Raw genomic sequence first — 18,454 nt, forward strand, 5'->3', positions numbered from 1 at the left:
TCCCCTCCTATCAGTATATTCCCCTGCGTATCTGCAATCTTCAAAAAGATATCTTGCATAAATTTTTGATCCTCTTCATTAGGTGCATATACATTGAGCAAATTCCAAAATTCTGAATATATCTGATACTTTATCATTACATACCTCCCTGCTGGATCTATTATTTCCTCCTCTGTTTTGATTGGTACATTTTTATTGATTAATATAGCTACTCCTCTGGCTTTTGAATTATATGATGTTGCCATTATGTGCCCTACCCAGTCTCTGCTTAATTTTTTGTGTTTCACTTCAGTTAGATGTCTTTCCTGCACGAATGCTATATCAATTTTTTCTTCAGTAAATTTAACAGCCTCTTCCTTTTGATTTGGTTATGTATTCCATTAATATTTATAGTCATATAGTTCAACATGGCCATTTCATACTTTGTTTACCTCTCATTTCCACTTCCTCATCACCACCTTTCCTCCTCATCCATTTCTGTTTTCTTTTTTTGAACACGTTGTAAGACAACATTTCTAAAACATAAAATATTTCCACTGTTCCCACATCTAAAATTCCCTTAACCCCAAATGTCCCCCCCCCACCTCTGAGTTGCCCTTTGTCCCTTGCCGGGCAACCACAACTCCCCTCTCCATTTGGATTGTGAACCTGCTCGCAAGCGTCAACTGATTTCGCAGTGAAAGTTATTCTCTCCCACCCAGCTCCCTCCAGAAAAGACTTTTATCTTCACATATAACAAAGCTCACCCTCTTAATTCCCCCCTTACTTCCTTTCTTCCCTTTTCTTCCCCTTCTTAGTTCTTACTTATACATTATTTTTCTTTTTTATATGAAGTTTATCGGCATTCTTGTTCTTCTACATCTCTTCATCTCTCTCTGTTTTGCAGGCGTTCTGCTAATTCTCGTGCTTTCTCCGGATCCGAGAACAGTCTGCTTTGCTGCCCCGGGATAACTATTTTAAGCACCGCTGGATACCTTAACATAGATTTATAGCCTTTCTTCCATAGGATCGATTTTGCTGCGTTAAACTCCTTCCTCTTCTTCAGGATCTCAAAACTTAAGTCTGGGTAGAAAAAAATTTTTTGACCTTTGTATTCCAGTGGCTTTTTATCTTCTCTCATTTTTTTCATTGCCTTCTCCAATATATTTTCTCTTGTCTTATATCTCAGGAATTTTACTAGAATGGATGTTGGTTTTTGTTGTGGCTGTGGTTTTGGGGCTAATGTTTTGTGTGCTCTTTCTATTTCCATTCCTTCGTGTATTTCTGGCATTCCCAAGATCTTTGGGATCCATTCTTTTATAAATTCTTTCATATCTTTGCTTTCTTCATCTTCCTTAAAGCCCACTATCTTTATATTGTTTCTCCTATTATAGTTTTCCATTATATCCATCTTCTGAGCTAACAACTCCTGTGTTTCTTTAACGTTTTTATCAGTTTCTTCCAATTTTATTTTTAAGTCGTCCACTTCCATTTCTACGGCTGTTTCTCCTTCTTCCACCTTGTCTACTCTTTTCCCTATTTCTGTCATCACCATCTCTAATCTACTCACTTTTTCTTCTCTACCTTTTATTCTTCTTTTTATTTCATTAAATTTTCATGTCTGCCATTCTGTTACTGCTTCCATATATTCTTGAAATTTTTTTAAATCTATGTACAGTCCATTCCCTTTATCTTCTATTTCTCTGTGCAGAGCTTGATGTTCTCCTTCTTCTTCTTCTGTGTCTGCTTGAGGGTTTGTGTCTTCTTCTTCTCTTCCTTGTATCTGTGTCTCTTCTGACTTTCTTGTTGGGCTGTTTGTCTCAGTTTGTTGGGGTTTTTTTATGGTGTCTTGATGTTGGTCCTCTTCTTCTGTGCTGGTTATCTGTTGTGTCTCTGGTTTCCTTTTTCATTCTCCTCCTTCCCGTTCCCATTATTTTCTGTGTCTTCCCGCTGGGAGCCCTGCTGTCGGGTCTTTCTCAGTTGGTCAAGCTGTGGAGCTGGTACCCCCTCCCGTCGGTGTTGTCCTACATGGATTGTGGTATATGAAGGGGGTTGCCCAAGAAAGGGGATGTAGACATCTGCTTCTATTGACTGTCTGTACCCGCTGCAGCCACTGTACTCGCCACGATGTTATTGTGCATGTGTGAGTCCCCGCAAAGCACGCTAATTTTAAAAAAAGAAATGGAGCTTGGCTGGGCATGGACACTATTTCCAGGAGCTCCCATTACAATGTATTCTTGAATTTAACAGTAAAACATTCGTTAGAGGTTGCCATTTTGTGTTGTCGGGTTATTCAATGCATCAACAAGCATGGGGGAGCCCGACATTCCTGCTCCTGCCAGGCTCCCCCCTTTCAGGCCCCTAGGCTTAAGCCTACACAGCTTAATGGTTAATCGGCCACTTGATGTAGGCAAAAGGCAGGGCAGTTAGTTTAACATCTATCGGTGTGAAAATGCAGAAGCTATCATTAAAGAAGAAATAGCAAGTCCCATCTGGAGCGAAATAGATCCATCAAACAGATGCAGCATGGATTCAGCAAATGCACGTCCTGTTTGACAACCTTAATGGAGTTCTTTCAGGCAGTGTATTAAAAAAACAGTATTTATCCTCAAAGACTCCCACCACCCAGGCCATGCCCTCTTCAGTCTGCTACCATTGGGGAAAGGAGCCTAAAGACAAGCACTCAGTGGCACAAGGACAGCTTCTTCCCCACTGCCATCAGATTCCTGAATAATTAATGAACCAGAGACACTGCCTTACTTTTCATATACTATTATTTTTATTTTTAGTATTGTTGTAAGATGGTTATAATATGAATGTTTGCACTTTGATGCAGCTGCAAAACATCAAATTTCATGACTGTTTCATGACAATAAATTCTAATTCTAATTCTGATCTAATGAATGCAGTAGATAGAGGGGAGCAGATTGATGTTGTTTACCTGGATTTCCAGAATGCGTTCGCAACATGAAAGACATGTACATAAGATAAGGATGGATAGAGTTGGGGAAATGTATTAGCATGAATAGAGGATTGATTAACCAATAGAAAGCAGAGACTTGGGATACTGGTGTGTTTTTATGGCTGGCTATCAGTAGTAAGCGGGTGACTGCAGAAGTCGGTGCTGGGCCTGCAACTGTTCATGATATACATTAATGATCTCGAAGGTAGAGTCTGCAGAGAGATATAGATAGGTTAAGTGAATGGAGCACAATGTTAGTAAACATGAGGTTATCCACTTTGCAAAGAAGTGGAAGACCTGATTATTATTTAAATGGAAAGTGATTGCAGCATGTTACCTTGCAGAAGGACTTGGGAATGTTTGTGCTTGAATCTTAAAAGGTTGGTTTGCACATGTAGCAAGCTATCAAGAAGGCAGACGGAATGTTGCCCTTCATTACTAGAGGGATTGAATATAGGAGAAGGAAGATTATGCTGCAACTGTACAAGATAATGGTGAGGCTGCATCTGGAGTACTGTGTGCAGTTCTAGTCTCTTTAGTTGAGGAAGGATTTGGAGGAGGTGCAGAGGAGGTTCACCATGTTGATTCTAGAGATGAGGGAATTAGCCAATGAGATTGAATTGTATGGGACTGTACTCGCTGGAATTACGAAGAATGAGAGGGGATCTTATAGGAATGTATAAAATTTTGAAATGCATAGCTAAGATAGCGGTAAGTGGGGGAGACTATAACTAGGGGACATAGCCTCAAGATTCAGGGTAGTAGATTTATGACAGAGATGAAGTGGGCCTACTTTTCCCAGAGGGTGGTGTATCTATGGAAATCACTGCGCATTGAAGCAGTGAAGGCTACTCAGTAAATATATTTAAGACCAGGTTGGATAGATTTTTACATGTTAGGGGAATTAAGGGATATGGGGAAAAGGCAGGTGGGTGGAGATGAACCAATCATCAGATTAGTCATTGAATGGTGGAGCAAGCTTGATGGGCTGGATAGCCTACTCCTGCTATTTCTTATGACTACATTGCTGCCTGACCTGGAGAATATTTGCAGCACTTATTCATTTATTATAAAAGCAAACAGTTGTCCGAAATAGTCTTTCCTGTGCAAAAATATTTCTAGAACTAAACTGGATTGATACAAAAAAAAAGAAAATGTCAATACAGATTTATTGAAAAAAAGTAATTGTGAAAGAGATTCTGAGGGAAAGGATTTATTTGCATTTGGAAGGACAAGGAATGACAAGGGATAGTATGATTTTGTGCACAGGAAATCTTGTCTTGAATTTGATTGGTTTTTTGTTTGAAGAGGCGATGAACAGGATTCATAAGGCCAAGGTGGTAGAGTTTACATTGACTGTCTCAGTCCTTGGCCAAGGTCCCACATGGTGGGCTAGTCAGGAAGATTTGAGCTTTTTACTCATACCTTGAGGATGGGCTCAGGCTCAAAATGTCGGTAATATATCTTTATCTCCTATGGATGCAGCAAGAACTGCTGAGTTCCTTCAACATTTCTGTATTTTTACTCAGAAGATTAGAATGCATGGGATCTAGGAGGACTGAGAAAGGCTTCGTCCAAGGAGACCAAGGGTGATGTGGGTTGTTTTTCAGACTGTAGGTGCTAGGTCCAGTTTTGTTTGTCATCCATTTCAACAGATTGGCGTTATTTGTCATTTGCAGTGGAGAATGTTATCTAAGGATTATTGTGAGCATTGTTGGGCTCCTCATTTAAAAAAGATTTATTGACACTAGAGAAGGTTCATATGAAGTTCACAAGGATGATTCCGGAAGTGAAAGGGTTATCATATGAGGAGTATTTGAAAGCTCCTCGCCTGTACTCACTGGAAATTAGGAAAATGAGCGGGGATCTCATTAAAACGTTTTGAATGTTGAATGGCATGGACAGAATAGATTCAGAAAGGTTGTTTCCCATGGTAATAGAGTCAATGATAAGCAGGCTCAACTTTCAGATTGAAAACTATCCACTTAGAACAGAGATACGGAGGAATTTCTTCAGCCAGAGAGTGGTAAATCTGTAGAATTTGTTGCCACAGGCTGATATGGAGCCCAAGTCATTGAGCATATTTAAGGCAGAGATTGATAGGTTCTTGATTAGCCAGGACATCAAAGCTTATGGGCAGAAGGCCAGGCTGAGTGGGATAATTGATCAGCTCATGATTAAATGGCGGGGCAGACTTGATGGGCTGAATAGCTTATTTCTGCTTCTATGTCTTATGGTCTTCTGATGAAGATCAACTAGGAAAGAGGACAAGTGAATGGTTGCTGGAGTTTAACTCCGACAAATGTAAAGTGGCATATTGTGGGAAGTAAAACCAAGGCAGGATATGCACAGAGAATGACAGGATTCTGTGGAGTGCTGTAGAAAAGAGAGATTTTTGCCTAAAAGTACATAAATCCTTGTATGTGCGAATCAACTGACTGGAGTTTTATGGACATTTTCAACCTCTCATATAGCAGTAAGAGATCTCTACCTGCTTTAAAAGGTGCCCATGAGTAGCCCATTGACCTTCCTCAATGTCTGTCAGCAAATGGCATTGATATCTAACTGTGGTGAAGTGCTTTGGGAGGCTGGTTATGTAACAAATCAACTTCTGTCTCAGAATGACCTGGATCCATTTCAGTTCACCTATTGTCACAGCTTGTCAATGGGAGAGACCACCATGCTTGTTCTCCAGTCTGTGTTGGATTACTGAGCCCACAGGAACAGCTACATCTGAGCAATGTTCATATGACAGTTCAACACCATAAGAGCAGCAAACCGTGATGAAGCTGAAGTATTTGGACTCTGTCCATCCCTCTACTCGACTTCCTCATTGTCAGACCCCGATCAGCAACATCAGCCAATTGGCTTCATCACCTTCTCTTCATTGACCATCAACACTGGGGTGCTCAGAGGCTGCATGCCTTGTTCCCTGCTCTATTTCCTGTACACCCATGACTGCATAGCCAAGTTCAGCTCCATCTCAATCCACAAATTCACTGACGACTTCACAGTTGTTGGCCGAATAACGGGAAATGATGAGTCAGAATACAGGGTGGAGAACAAGAACTTGGTTGGGTGGTGCCAGAACAACATTCTTGCTCTTGACATCAGTAAGTCCAAGGAGCTTATGGTTACTTTTAGGAAGGAGAGGCCGAGGGAACGCACCTGTCTGTATTGATGCCATAGAGGTGGAGAGGGTCAGACCTTGGTTCCTGGGAGTCTATATTTCAGAAGATATATTTTCTGGAGCCAGCACATCAAGGCAACTGTGAAGAAGGCACACCAACCTCTACTTTGTAGGGAGATATGTCATATCAATTTCAAGATTATTTGCCGTCCAGTTGTACCATTACAACCCAATGAAACAGTGTTCTCCGGTCCATAGTGCAGAACAGTGCAAACACATGTACAGACATAACACACATATAGACAAATGATACATATACACAGTACATGAATGTAGGAATGGGGATTGTAGGTTAATTTGGAAGAACCTGTTGTTGTCCTGTATATTAAGTTTAAAATCTAATATATTAAAATAAATGTTATTAATGAATAGTAGAATCATGGAGGGTTGTTTTAGCAGTTCTACAGTCATTTAGCAGTCTTTTTAAGAATTTTTTATTTTTCACACTATGAACCATATCAACCAAAATATGTACAAACGTTTCTCATTAAATTTACACAGTTGTCTTTTCTCCCCCATTTTTTCCCCTTTCCCTCCCTCCCCTCTCCAAAACCCATAAATTTTCAACATATCCAATACAATATCATTTAGCAGCCTTAATGAAGAAGTTGTTTCTTAGCCTGGTGGTTCTGGCTCCACTATTTCTGTATCTTTTTCCTGTTGGGAGTAGTTGGAAGATGTTGGGTTGGTAGGGGTCCTCACTGATTTTGTGAACCCTCTGTTGGTTGAATACACTTTCAAACTTCTACAGGTGCACTGTGGAAAGTGAATACGGACTGTTACACCATAGTCTGGTTTGGAAAATAGAGTACTCAGGAATGGAGAAGTCAGCAAACATAGCCAGATCCATCACAGGCTCTGACCACCCATCCACTGCAGACATTTATGTGAGATGCTGCCTCAAGAAAACAGCCAACATCGTAAAGGACCCCATCACCCTGGGCACAACCTCTTCTCAATGTTCCCTTTGGCAGAAGGTATAGAAGCCTGAAGACCTCACCTCCAGGTTCAAGAACAGATTCTTTCCAACAACTATTAAGGCTTTTAAACCTCCCATTATTACATTCATCAAGGACTGCTCTGCTCCATTGTAATGTTACTTTTTTGTTGCACTAGGATTACTGTTTATATGTATTATCCATCTATCTTTTGTGTTTATTGCCTTTTTAATTTAGTTAAGTTCATTTTGAAATGTGTTTGGCCTCAGCAAGTAAGAATTTTGCTTCATGTACACATTGAACAATGTTAATGCAATAAACTCATTGTAGGTAGACAGGGCAGTGTGGAGATCAGATAGCATGTTTGCCTTCATTAGCCAAAGCACTAAGTAATAGAGTTCAGCCATCATGTTACAGTTGTACAGATCATTGGTTAGGCTGATGAAGAGCTCAAGCCTGAAAGGTTAGACTGATGAAAGACTCAAGGACCAGATCTCGATGAAGGGCTCAAGCATGAAATGTTGGTTATATATCTTTATCTTTGCCACATAAAGTACACTGTTTGACCTTCTGAGTTTCTCCAGCATTGTGTTTTTACTTCAATCATGGTGTCTTCAGATGTTTGTGTTTTGAATAGGCGGCACTTGGAGTACTCTGTGCAGTCCTAGTCACTACACTATGGGAAGAACATGGTTAAGTAGAGGGTTCAGAAAAGATCACAAGGAAGTTAATTGGATTGGAGGGATTGAGTTATTAAAATATACTGGATAAGCTAGGTCTATTTTGCCTGGAGCTAAGGAGCCTGACAAAACAGAGGTCTACAAGAGGCTTGGATATCTGATGTTTCCTGTGAAAAAGTTTCTAAAACTAAACTGTTTAAGGTGAGAAGGAGGAGGTTGTAATGATAGTGATCATGCTTGCATGACCACTAGCAAGGCCTTGATTATAGTTCCTGTTTAATTAGGCTTGGCTGCCAGCAGGGGGTGGACACAGAGGCAGAAACTGCTGTATGTTAGACCTGTAATAGAGGCTTGCCACTTCATGGCATGCCTCATGATGCTGTTCACATCAACTTTTTCCTTCATCCATGTGTTGTCTAAGAACTCACATACGAATACAAGATGAAACATGGTGTCAGAAGTGGGATGAAGGAAATTAAAAGGAAATACTTTAAAAGGGAAATATAAAGTCAGCAACTGATCAGTGAAGAGAAGCTAACAAAGTGAAAAGTGGAAGGATTGCATCCACCAATTAAACTTCAGTTGACAAATAATGTGATTGAAAATTGGAACAGATTTAAACAATGTTTTGGATTGTATTTAGTTGCAGTTGGAGCTGACAAGAAAAGTGATAAAGTGAAAGCGTTGGTTTCCTTACATGTCATCGATGTGGTACACAACACCTACCAAAAAGTGTCCAGCATATGGTAAAACATGCAATATGTGCAACAAAAGCAACCATTATGCCTGTTGCTGTAGGAACCAAGTGCAACAAAGCAATGTTTATGCAGTAGATGAAAGAGAGATAGAGGAATTCTATGTAGACGTTGTGATTGAAAACAAGAAGAAAACAGAGACTGGATATTGAGATTAAAAGTGAATAACATACATGTTTCAGTTAAGTTGGATACTGGAGCACAAATTAATGTAATATCAGAGACTGATTTTAAGAAGATTAGACCCAGAACAAAGATGCATGGACAAAAGTGAAGGCGATAGGATATTCATGTACTGATATACCAGTGCAAGGAGAATGCATGCTCAAAGTAAAACACAAGAACAGAGAGCATATGCTACCATTCATCATGGTACCAAAGGATGTACAAGCCATACTAGATTTAACAGCCTGTGAGAAACTGAACCTGGTTAAAAGAGTCCTTGTTGTTAAAAGAGTCCTTGTTGTGAAAAGCAAAGGAGAGGCAGTCTATGATGAACTCATGAAAGAGTACAATGACCTATTTCAGGGTCTAGGCTGCCTTCCAGGAGAACACATGATCAGAGTGGATATACATCCATGCAGAAAAGTTCCATTTGCACTTCAAAAGCAACTAAAGGCAGAGTTGGACAGGATGGAAAGGCTGAAATGTGATTCCGACGATAGATGAGCCAACGGAGTGGGTGAATTCACTCATCATTGTGGACAAAAAGAAAAGCTTAGAATTTCCCTGGATCCAAGAGATCTAAACTGAGCAATAAAGAGAGAACATTTTAAGCTTTCGACGCATGAAGAAATCATGTTACAGTTTGCAAATGCAAAGTTTTTCAGCAAATTAGATTAATCAGGATTTTGGCAGTTAAAATTGGATGAAGCAAGTTCAAGACTGTGCCTGTTCAATCGTCCATTTGGCAGATACAGATTCCTAAGGTTAACATTTGGAATTGCTTAAGCTCCTGAAGTGTATCACAAATCTACCCATATGGTCTATGAGCACCTGGACGGAGTTGGATACCTCAGTGGATGACATCATAGTCTGGGGAACCATGAGAATGGAGCTTGATGAAAGACAAGGGAAAGTGCTGAAAGCAACAAGGAAAGTAAATCTGAAGCTGAATAAAGAGAAATGCCAGCTCGGGGTGACAGAACTAACATTTGTAGGAGATATTATTGGCAGTGAGGGCACCAGCCAGATCCCAAAAAAGTGTCTGCCATTGGGAACATGCCAAGGCCACAATGCAAAAAGGACATAGAGGTTTAATGGAATGGTCAACTCTATGGGTAAATTCATATCCAACCTCTCAGAAAAGATGGCTCCATTGAGAAGACAAACAGAAAAGAACATTGAATGGGAGTGGGATCATGACCATGAAAAGTCATGGAGGGAACTAAAGAAACTGCTCACAGAGGAACCAGTTCTGAGGTTTTACAACCCAGCGAGACCCATCAAGATATCATCAGACACATCATATAATGGGCTCGGTGCAGTTCTTCTGCAAAAATATGATGACTGCCAACCCATTGCGTATGCATCACGATCAATGTCAGATGTGGAGACGCGATACGCTCAAATTGAAAAGGTGCTGCTCAGCATCACATACGCCTGTGAAAGATTTCATTAGTTTGTGTCAGGACAAGCAATCAGTGTAGAGACTGACCATAAGCCCTTGATTGCATTTTTCCAAAAGCCATTAAATGAATTTCTACTTAGAATGCAAAGAATGATGATTAGGCTGCAAAGCTATACACTGAATGTGACGTACACTCCAGTTAAGCTAATATACACAACAGACATGTTGTCTAGAGCTGTTGTCATGAGATAGCCCATAAACCAAAATGGATGAAGATGTGAATGCCTTCGTGGACATAATCGCAAGGGCACTTCCCATATCAGATGCAAAAATGGAGCTCATAAAGTCAGAGACAAACAAAGATGAAACACTGAGACAACTGAGTAAAAACACCTTGGATGGATGGCTCAACATGAAGCAGGACTGCTCACCTGACGTTGCAGAGTACTGGAACTGCAGGGCGGAACTATCAGTGGTTGAAGACATCATCTACAAAAGAAGTAAAATCTTTATCCCAAAGAGTCTGAGAAAAGAGATGTTAAAAAGGATCCATGGAGGACATCTCGGAATCGAAAAGTGTAAGAAAATAACATGAGAAGTGATGTACAGGCCAAGAATCAACAATTATATAATAAATGAAGTGTCAAACTGTACAATATGCCAGAAATATCAAGCAAGCAATCCTGCAGAACCACTAAAGCCACATCCAGCACCATATAGACCTTACCAGAAGGTAGGCGCTGACCTATTCGAATGTCAAGGGAAGGACTATCTTGTAGTCACAGACTATTACTCCCTATATCCAGAGGTGTGTAAACTGAACACCACCACTGCAGATTCTGTAATAACAGGTATGAAAGACATATTCTCCAGACATGGTGTGGCAAGTGGATAATGGACCCCAGTTTTGCAATTCAAAGTTCCGACAGTTTGCCAAAGAGTGGGACTTTGTACACACCATGTCAAGTACTCATTTTCAACAATCTAATGGTCTAGTGGAAAAATCGATACAGACAGTGAAAAGACTGATATACCAGGCAAAAGATAGTGGAACAGACTTCCATAAGCATGCTAGTATATTGCACAATGCCGCTCGAGTGTGGAATGTCACCAGCACAACTTCTTATGGGACGTTGGCTAAGATCAAACCTACCCATTCAGGAGAATCTCCTAAAATCAAAAGAAGGGGAGAAAGTGAGGAAATTCAAAGAACATCAAGGAAAAGCAAAAGTATTACTTTGACAGAGGATCAAAAAACCTACCGGAACTCTACACTGGCGACCAAGTAAGGCTAAAAGACAAAACAAACTTATGGACTCAGAAGGGAACTGTCCTTAGTGAAGTCCAACCAAGATCATACACCATTCAGACAGATGAAAGTGCTGTTCTGCGAAGAAATCATTGAGATCTTTAAATGGGGCCAGCCACAGGAGATGAAAACTGTTGAACAACCTGAATACATAGCTGAGAAGACATCATATGCGGCAACAACTGAGATTCAAAGACAATCAATTAGGAGATTGAATCCTCCTAAGAGACTCATAGAGCAAATTTAAAGATTCCTGTTATTGAATGAAGTAGTGTTATCATATTTGCTCTTCAAGTTTTAGTCTATGTAAATGTGAAGACACAAAACAAGTTTAAAAAATGTTAACCATGTTGATAATAATAAAAATGCAAGTTCCTGATGTTAAAGTTAAAATTGCAGTAAGCTTCTTTGGTTTTAAGATGTAATGATAGTGATCATGCTTGCATGGCAACTAGCAAGGCCTTGATTATAGTTACTATTTGATTAGACTTGGCTGCCAGCAGGGGGCAGACACAGATCTGTAATGGAGGCTTGCAGCCTCATGGCATGCCTCATGGTGCTGTTTACATCGACCTTTTCCTTCATCCATGTGTTGTCTAAAGAACACACATATGAATACAAGATGTAACAGAGGATTCAAGAGGGCCTGATGCAAGTATTTCACTAGAGTAGTTGGTATCTTGAATGAGCTGCCAGAGACAAGAACAGTTACATTTACAAGACAACTGGATAGGTACTTGAATGAGCAGAGGAATATGGAATTACTTCATGCAAGTGCAATGAATATACAGTGTCCTCCATAATATTTGGGACAAATACACTTCTTTCCCATTATTTGCCCCTGTGCTTCACAGTTTTAAATTTGTAATCAAACAATTCACATGTGGTTAAAGTGCACATTCTAGAATTTATTCAAGGATATTTATATACAATTTGGTTTGACCATGTAGAAATTACAGCACTTTTTATACATTATCCCCTCATTTCAGGGCACCATAATATTTGGGACATAGCAATGGGATGTATATTAAAGTAGTCATGTTTAGTACTTTGTTGCATATCCCTTTCATGCATTGACTGCTTGAAGTCTGTGATTCATAGACTTCACCAGTTGCTGAGTATCTTCTCTGGTGATTTTCTGCCAGGCTTCTATTACAGCCATCTTCAGCTCCTGCTTGTTTCAGGGGCTTGTCCCTTAAGTTTTCTCTTCAGCATATGGAAGGCATGCTCAATTGGATTTAGATCAGATGGTCATTCAAGAATTTTCCAGTTTTTAGCTTAAAAACTCCTTTGTTGCTTTAGCAGTATGTTTGGGAGCATTTCTTCCTGTAGAATGAAGTGCCGTCCATTGGTCACCCACTACCACCACCCTCCTCCGCCTGGCAGAACTTGTCCTCACTTTAAATAACTTCTCCTTTAACTCTTCTCACTTCCTCCAAAGTTAAGAAGTTGTCATGGGTCCATGCCTGTTTGTGAACTTTGTGGAGGAATCCGTGCTACAATCCTCTGGTATATTCAATGACTACGTCATGGCGCCCTTATGCACCCACGATGAGCCTGTCAACTTCATCCACTTTGCGGCCAACTTCTACCCAATCTCAAACTCACCTGGTCCATCTCCGACAACACTCTCCCCTTCCATCTTGGGAGACAAGCTTTCCACCGATATGTATTACAAACCCACCAACTCCCATAAGTACCTTCACTACACTTACTCACACCCTGTCCCCTGCAAGGATTCCATTTCCTTCACTCAATTTCTCTGTCTCTGCCACATCTGTTCCCAAGATGAGGCCTTCCAGTCCAGATCTTCCGAAATGTTTGCCACCTTCCACTGTTACGAGCCCAAATGACCCCAAAATCCAGTAGCAATAGATATTCACCAAGACAAATGGTTACTTAAACGAAAGTTGCTTTTAATTATCTTTAAACATGAAAATAGAAACAAACTTTAATTTATATATTATTATTAACTTACTTAACCTAACCTAACCTAACACCCTTCTAATTCTAAGCGCATGTGTGTATAATGTGTGATAAGTTTAGAAAAGTTGTTTGATTCACAGTCCAATCTCACTTCTCATTCTTCCAAGTTCACTGGGTGCAGACAATTCTTATACTGTGCACAGAATTTAACATGTATAAAGTTCACTAGGCATTGGTGCTCGAAAGGTAAATGGTTACCACTCAGGAAGGTTCTTGTAGGTTTTGCAGAGAGAGATGTGTTGTTCCAGGACATCCACAACTGAGGTACTTCCCTCAGTCACCTCAGTGTCTTGCTGATTAAACTTACCCCATCAGGGTTCTCCAGATGATAATCTCTTTCTTTCGGGTTATCACAGAGTTCCTTTCTGTTTCACTTATTCCAAGTGAAACATTAGACAGCTAGTCTACTAGCCATTTTCCATTCTTGAGCTTTATTTCAGTTCCAGCAAGCTTCTGCTGCTTGTCACAGCTTTCCCTCTCTCTCACACACACACTCTGACCCTCAGTCAGAGGCTGCTTTCTCTTGACCTTCTCCATCAAACAATAGGAATCAGTCTTCTGGTTCATCTGTTGTTTTTAGGTAAACAAGAACCCATCAGTGACCTCTCTGAGCACTCTTATGAAAAGCCATCATATTTCTGCTGTTGCTTTAAAGACAATAGTCCATTCATTTCACAACGTCAGTCCAATTAACACCTATTTGTGAAGTTTCCATAGGTATTCTTCCAAAGTTTCTGTAAAGTCACTCTGAATATGAATTCTCCAGTATTTCAAAAAAGATCTGTTTTAAAGTGTTTTTATGTAACCTACTCTAACTTTTCCCAATTTATCTCCCCAAAATATTTCTATATATTCTGTCACAAAACAAATGTGCCTTCCCCTCCACCACCTTCACCCACATCTCCTTCATTTCCTCTTCATCTGTCCTGGCCTCCTCTGACCCCAGATACAACAAACATAGAATCCCACTCATCCTCATCTACCACCCCATGAGCTTCTGCATCCAACACATTATCTATCGGAATTTCTGGCACTTACTACAAGATCCCACCACCAGACACATTTTCCTTTCTGCTCCCCTCTCTGCCTTCTGCAGGGACCGCTCCTTCCAGGATTCCCTCATGTACTTATCCCTCCCCACCTATCATACCACTGCCCCCATCCCCCCAGCACCTTCCCTTGTGGCCACAGGAGGTGCAACATTTGCGCCCACACCTCCTCCCTCACCACAGTCCGGGGCACCAAACAGGACTTTCAAGTGAAGCAACACTTCACTTGTGTATCCATATGACTGATATACTACATATGGTGCTCCCTTTGTGGCCTTCTCCACATTGGAGAGGCCAGTCACATTTGGGAGATCGCTTCGCTGAGCACCTCCACTACAACAAAAATCTCCCAGTAGCCAACCATTCCAATTCTGAGTCATAGTCCCAGACTCACATGTCTGTCCATGGCCTTGTGTACTGTCCCACCCGGACCACCTGGAGATTGGAGGAACACCACCTTATTTTCTGTCTGGGCTCTCTCCAGCCGGATGCCATTAACATTGACTTATCTGCATTCTGCTAACCAGCTCGCCTTTTTTCCCATCCCTTTTCCAGTTTTTCCAGTTCTCCTCCCTTCTCCCTCCACCCACCCAGCCATCCCTCCTCCCCGATCGCTGCTGTCCCCTCCCACCCTTCTCCACCTATCATCTCCTGCCTTTGCCCCTTCCCCCCTTTACCTGCATGTTTTTGTTTGGATGCCTCCCGACTCTCTTCCATACTTTGATGAGGGGCTCAAGCCTGAAATGTCAGTTATGCATTTTTACCTTTGCTACATAAAGGACACTGTTTAACCAGGTGAGTTTCTCCAGCAGTTTTTTTTACTTCAACTACAGATTTTCATGATTTACACCATCCATTGAGTTGGAGGCATTTGCTCAATCTTGAGCAGATAAGAGGTTTCTATACACTTCAGAATTCAATTTGCTACTGCCATCAGAAGTTACCACATCAATGAAGATAAGTGTGCCAGCACCTGTGGCAGCCATACTGGCTGCCATACCCTAACACTCCTACCACCATGTTTCACAGATGAGATGGTATTCTTTGGATCTTGAGCCGTTCCTTTATGTCTCCATTCTTTACTCTTACCATCAGAATCAGAATTTATTGTCATGAACAAGTCATACAATTTGGTGTTTTGCAGAAGCCTCATATTAAGCATTCATATCATAACCATCTTACACCATTACTATTTTTTTTAAAATTAACATTACGAAAAGTAAGGCAGTGTCTTTGATTCATTGATTATTCAGGAATCTGATGGCAGTGGGGAAGAAGCTGCCCTTGTGCTGTTGAGTGCTTGTCTTTAGGCTCCTGTACTTTTTCTCCCCCCAGTGGTAGCAGAGTGAAGAGGGAATGGGCTGGGTGATGGGGGTCTTTGAGGATAGAGGCTGCTTTTTTAAGACTCCACCTTATGTAAATGTCCTCGATGGAGTGAAATCTGGTGCCTGTGATGTCGCAGGCTGAGTTAACAACCCTCTGGAGTTTATTCTTGTCCTGAGAGTTGGCACCTCCATACCAGGCAGTGATGCAACCAGCCAGAATGTTCTCCACAGTACACCTGTAGAAATTTATGAGAGTCTTTGGTGACATAACAAATCTCCTCGCCACTGGCGATTCTTCTTTGTGATTCCATTAATATGGAGGCTCTAGGACAGATCCTCGGAGACATTGACACTCAGGAATTTGAAGATCTTGATCCTCTCCACTACTGAGCCCTTGATGAGGACTGGGTCATGTTCCCCTGACTTCCACCTGAAGTCAACAATCATCTCCTTGGTTTTGTTTTCGTTGAGCACAGCGTTGTTATCGTTACACCATTGTACAAGCTGATCTATCTCCCTCCTGTACGCTTCCTCATTGGTGTTTGATTAATTTTGTTTTCATCTGTCTACGAGACCCTTTTCCAGAATTCAGCAACTTTTAAAAATATTTTTTGGCAAACTGTAATCTGGCCATCCTGTTTCCGTGGCTAACTAGGGGTTTGTATGTTGCAGTGTATTTCTGTTGATGAAGTCTTCTATGGAAAGTAGTCATTTATGCTTTTTACACAGCCCTTTTGTTCCAGGACATTCACTCCTTTTTCATGGAACACCTGCTGTCTAAAAAGCACAGAGATGGAATGGAATTGGGTTGGGGGGGGGGGGGGGAGGCGACGTAGGGTCATTCCAGTCCCAGCTTTTTACCGGCAGCAGACCTAGTGATAGTCCCAGAACACTGGCCTGCTGCCCTCTCTCTCCTGGCGGCCCACTGCCTGCTCTCTTTTGCTGTGGGCTGCTCATGGAGAAGGCAATCACAAAATATGGCTGGATCCAGCACCAACCCAGCAAGGTGTATTTCCCAGTACATTACTGATTTGACACTAGGTCTATCAGTTTGTGCTGTAATTATTACAGCAAGGTAAAAGGCAGTGATGATCTGGCTGATAGTTCAATAGGCAGCCACTTGGGGTTTAGCCTAGCTCAGATGTCTTTGCATGTTGCCATAATTGCAGAAGTCTGAAATGAGCTGGTGGTGAAATAGTATTGCATTCTCTACTAGACTTATCGTTACATTAGGTGGGTGAAATACTGATGTATTGCTGGGAGGAGAATGAAAGATGATTTTGACAGAAGTGGGGTGGCTGTTGGCCTTTCAAAATAGGGCTTGATCTTTCATGAATAAGATAAAAAGGGTACTGAATCTGAAACTCTACAGAAGGAGGGTGTGACTGCTCAGTTACTGGATGTATTCAAGACAGTCACTGACAGATCTTCATATATTAAGGGAGAGTAGATTAATGTTAGGGAGTGGCATTGGGATGCAAGTCCACCCCCCACACTGATCCTACTACCCTGCTCTCAGCTGTCCCCAGGTGTTTCTAGTCACCTTGTGCTGGTCTGTGGGTTTGTCCTCAGTTTGAACAGTCTGAAGCTCCCTCCTACCACGACAACCCACCATCAGCCAGCCCCCAAGGATAGATAGCGATGATTAATAAGGGATTACTTAAGGTGGTATGTGAGTGAAAAGAAAAACTTGAAATCCACTACTGATCAATACTTGCACTGGGTTTTCCCCACACTCTTATGAATTTTGTGCTTATGTCTCATTAAATTGTGTGCATTTTTCCTATGCTCTTATAATTTAACGCATCTTTTATTCCCACTATCATTTTCCCACACTTTTCTATTAATTGTTGTGTGTTAATAAAAGTAACGTTTGATAGCAAACCCTTGTTTCCAGACTCGTCTCTCATGATCTTGACACTTTCTCAACACAACAATGACCAGTGCAGGGACTGTCAGCATTACTCACCATTATCACCTTAATGTCAACCTCGCATAAAAGACTTGGGGACTACTTTTGAACCATTTTTTGGGGAAAAAAAGTGGGTCTAACATGCTGTCAAATATGGTATGTTATTCCTCTTTTGCTTCTAGAAAGCCAGCTTGCTGTGTAAAAAAGATACACTGACCCGAAAAAATGCCAACTTTGTTCATTTCGGTGTAAATGGCCAAAGCCGAGTTAATGGCGGGTCTTCCTTTTGGAAATATTGCGGAATTTTTGTGTTTTTTAAAAAAACATAATTAACACATCCACACCTGCCTCCTGCAGAGTGTTTCTGGTCTTTCCGACAGGCGTTTGGGGATTTTTTTTTTAGTGATGAGACTTCTTCTGTCATCAGCAGTGGATGCCTTCCTGTCTATTTTGGTAATCCTAAGGTTTGGACGATATCTTACTGTTTTGTTCTTGTTGTTGAGCCTCATAATGGCTTCTGTAACTTTCATTGGCACATCTCTGCTCCTCATGTTGAAAGATTGCAGCTACAGACTCCAAAGGTGATCAAAAGCTTAGAATCAAGCCTAGCTCTCTTATACCTGCACCAATGAAGCAATTCAACATACCTGAGTGCTCACAAACACCTGTGAAGCCAAATGTCCCAAACATTACAGTACCCTGAAATGAGGGGACTATGTTCAAAAAGTGCTGTAATTTCTGCATGGTCAAACCAAAATGTATACAAATAACCTTGAATAAATCTGGAATGTGTAGTTTC

The 18,454-nt window shown here is 41.1% G+C and overlaps 1 protein-coding gene across 13 annotated transcripts in view; it reads left to right on the forward strand.

The window, feature by feature from the left end:
* The window catches only part of ulk4 (unc-51 like kinase 4), a 655,266-nt gene that overhangs the window by 177,453 nt on the left and 459,359 nt on the right, over positions 1-18,454 (forward strand). The gene's annotated exons all lie outside the window — the stretch shown is intronic.

This window comes from Narcine bancroftii, chromosome 1, assembly GCF_036971445.1.
Source record: "Narcine bancroftii isolate sNarBan1 chromosome 1, sNarBan1.hap1, whole genome shotgun sequence".
NCBI classification, from domain to species: Eukaryota; Metazoa; Chordata; class Chondrichthyes; order Torpediniformes; family Narcinidae; genus Narcine; species Narcine bancroftii.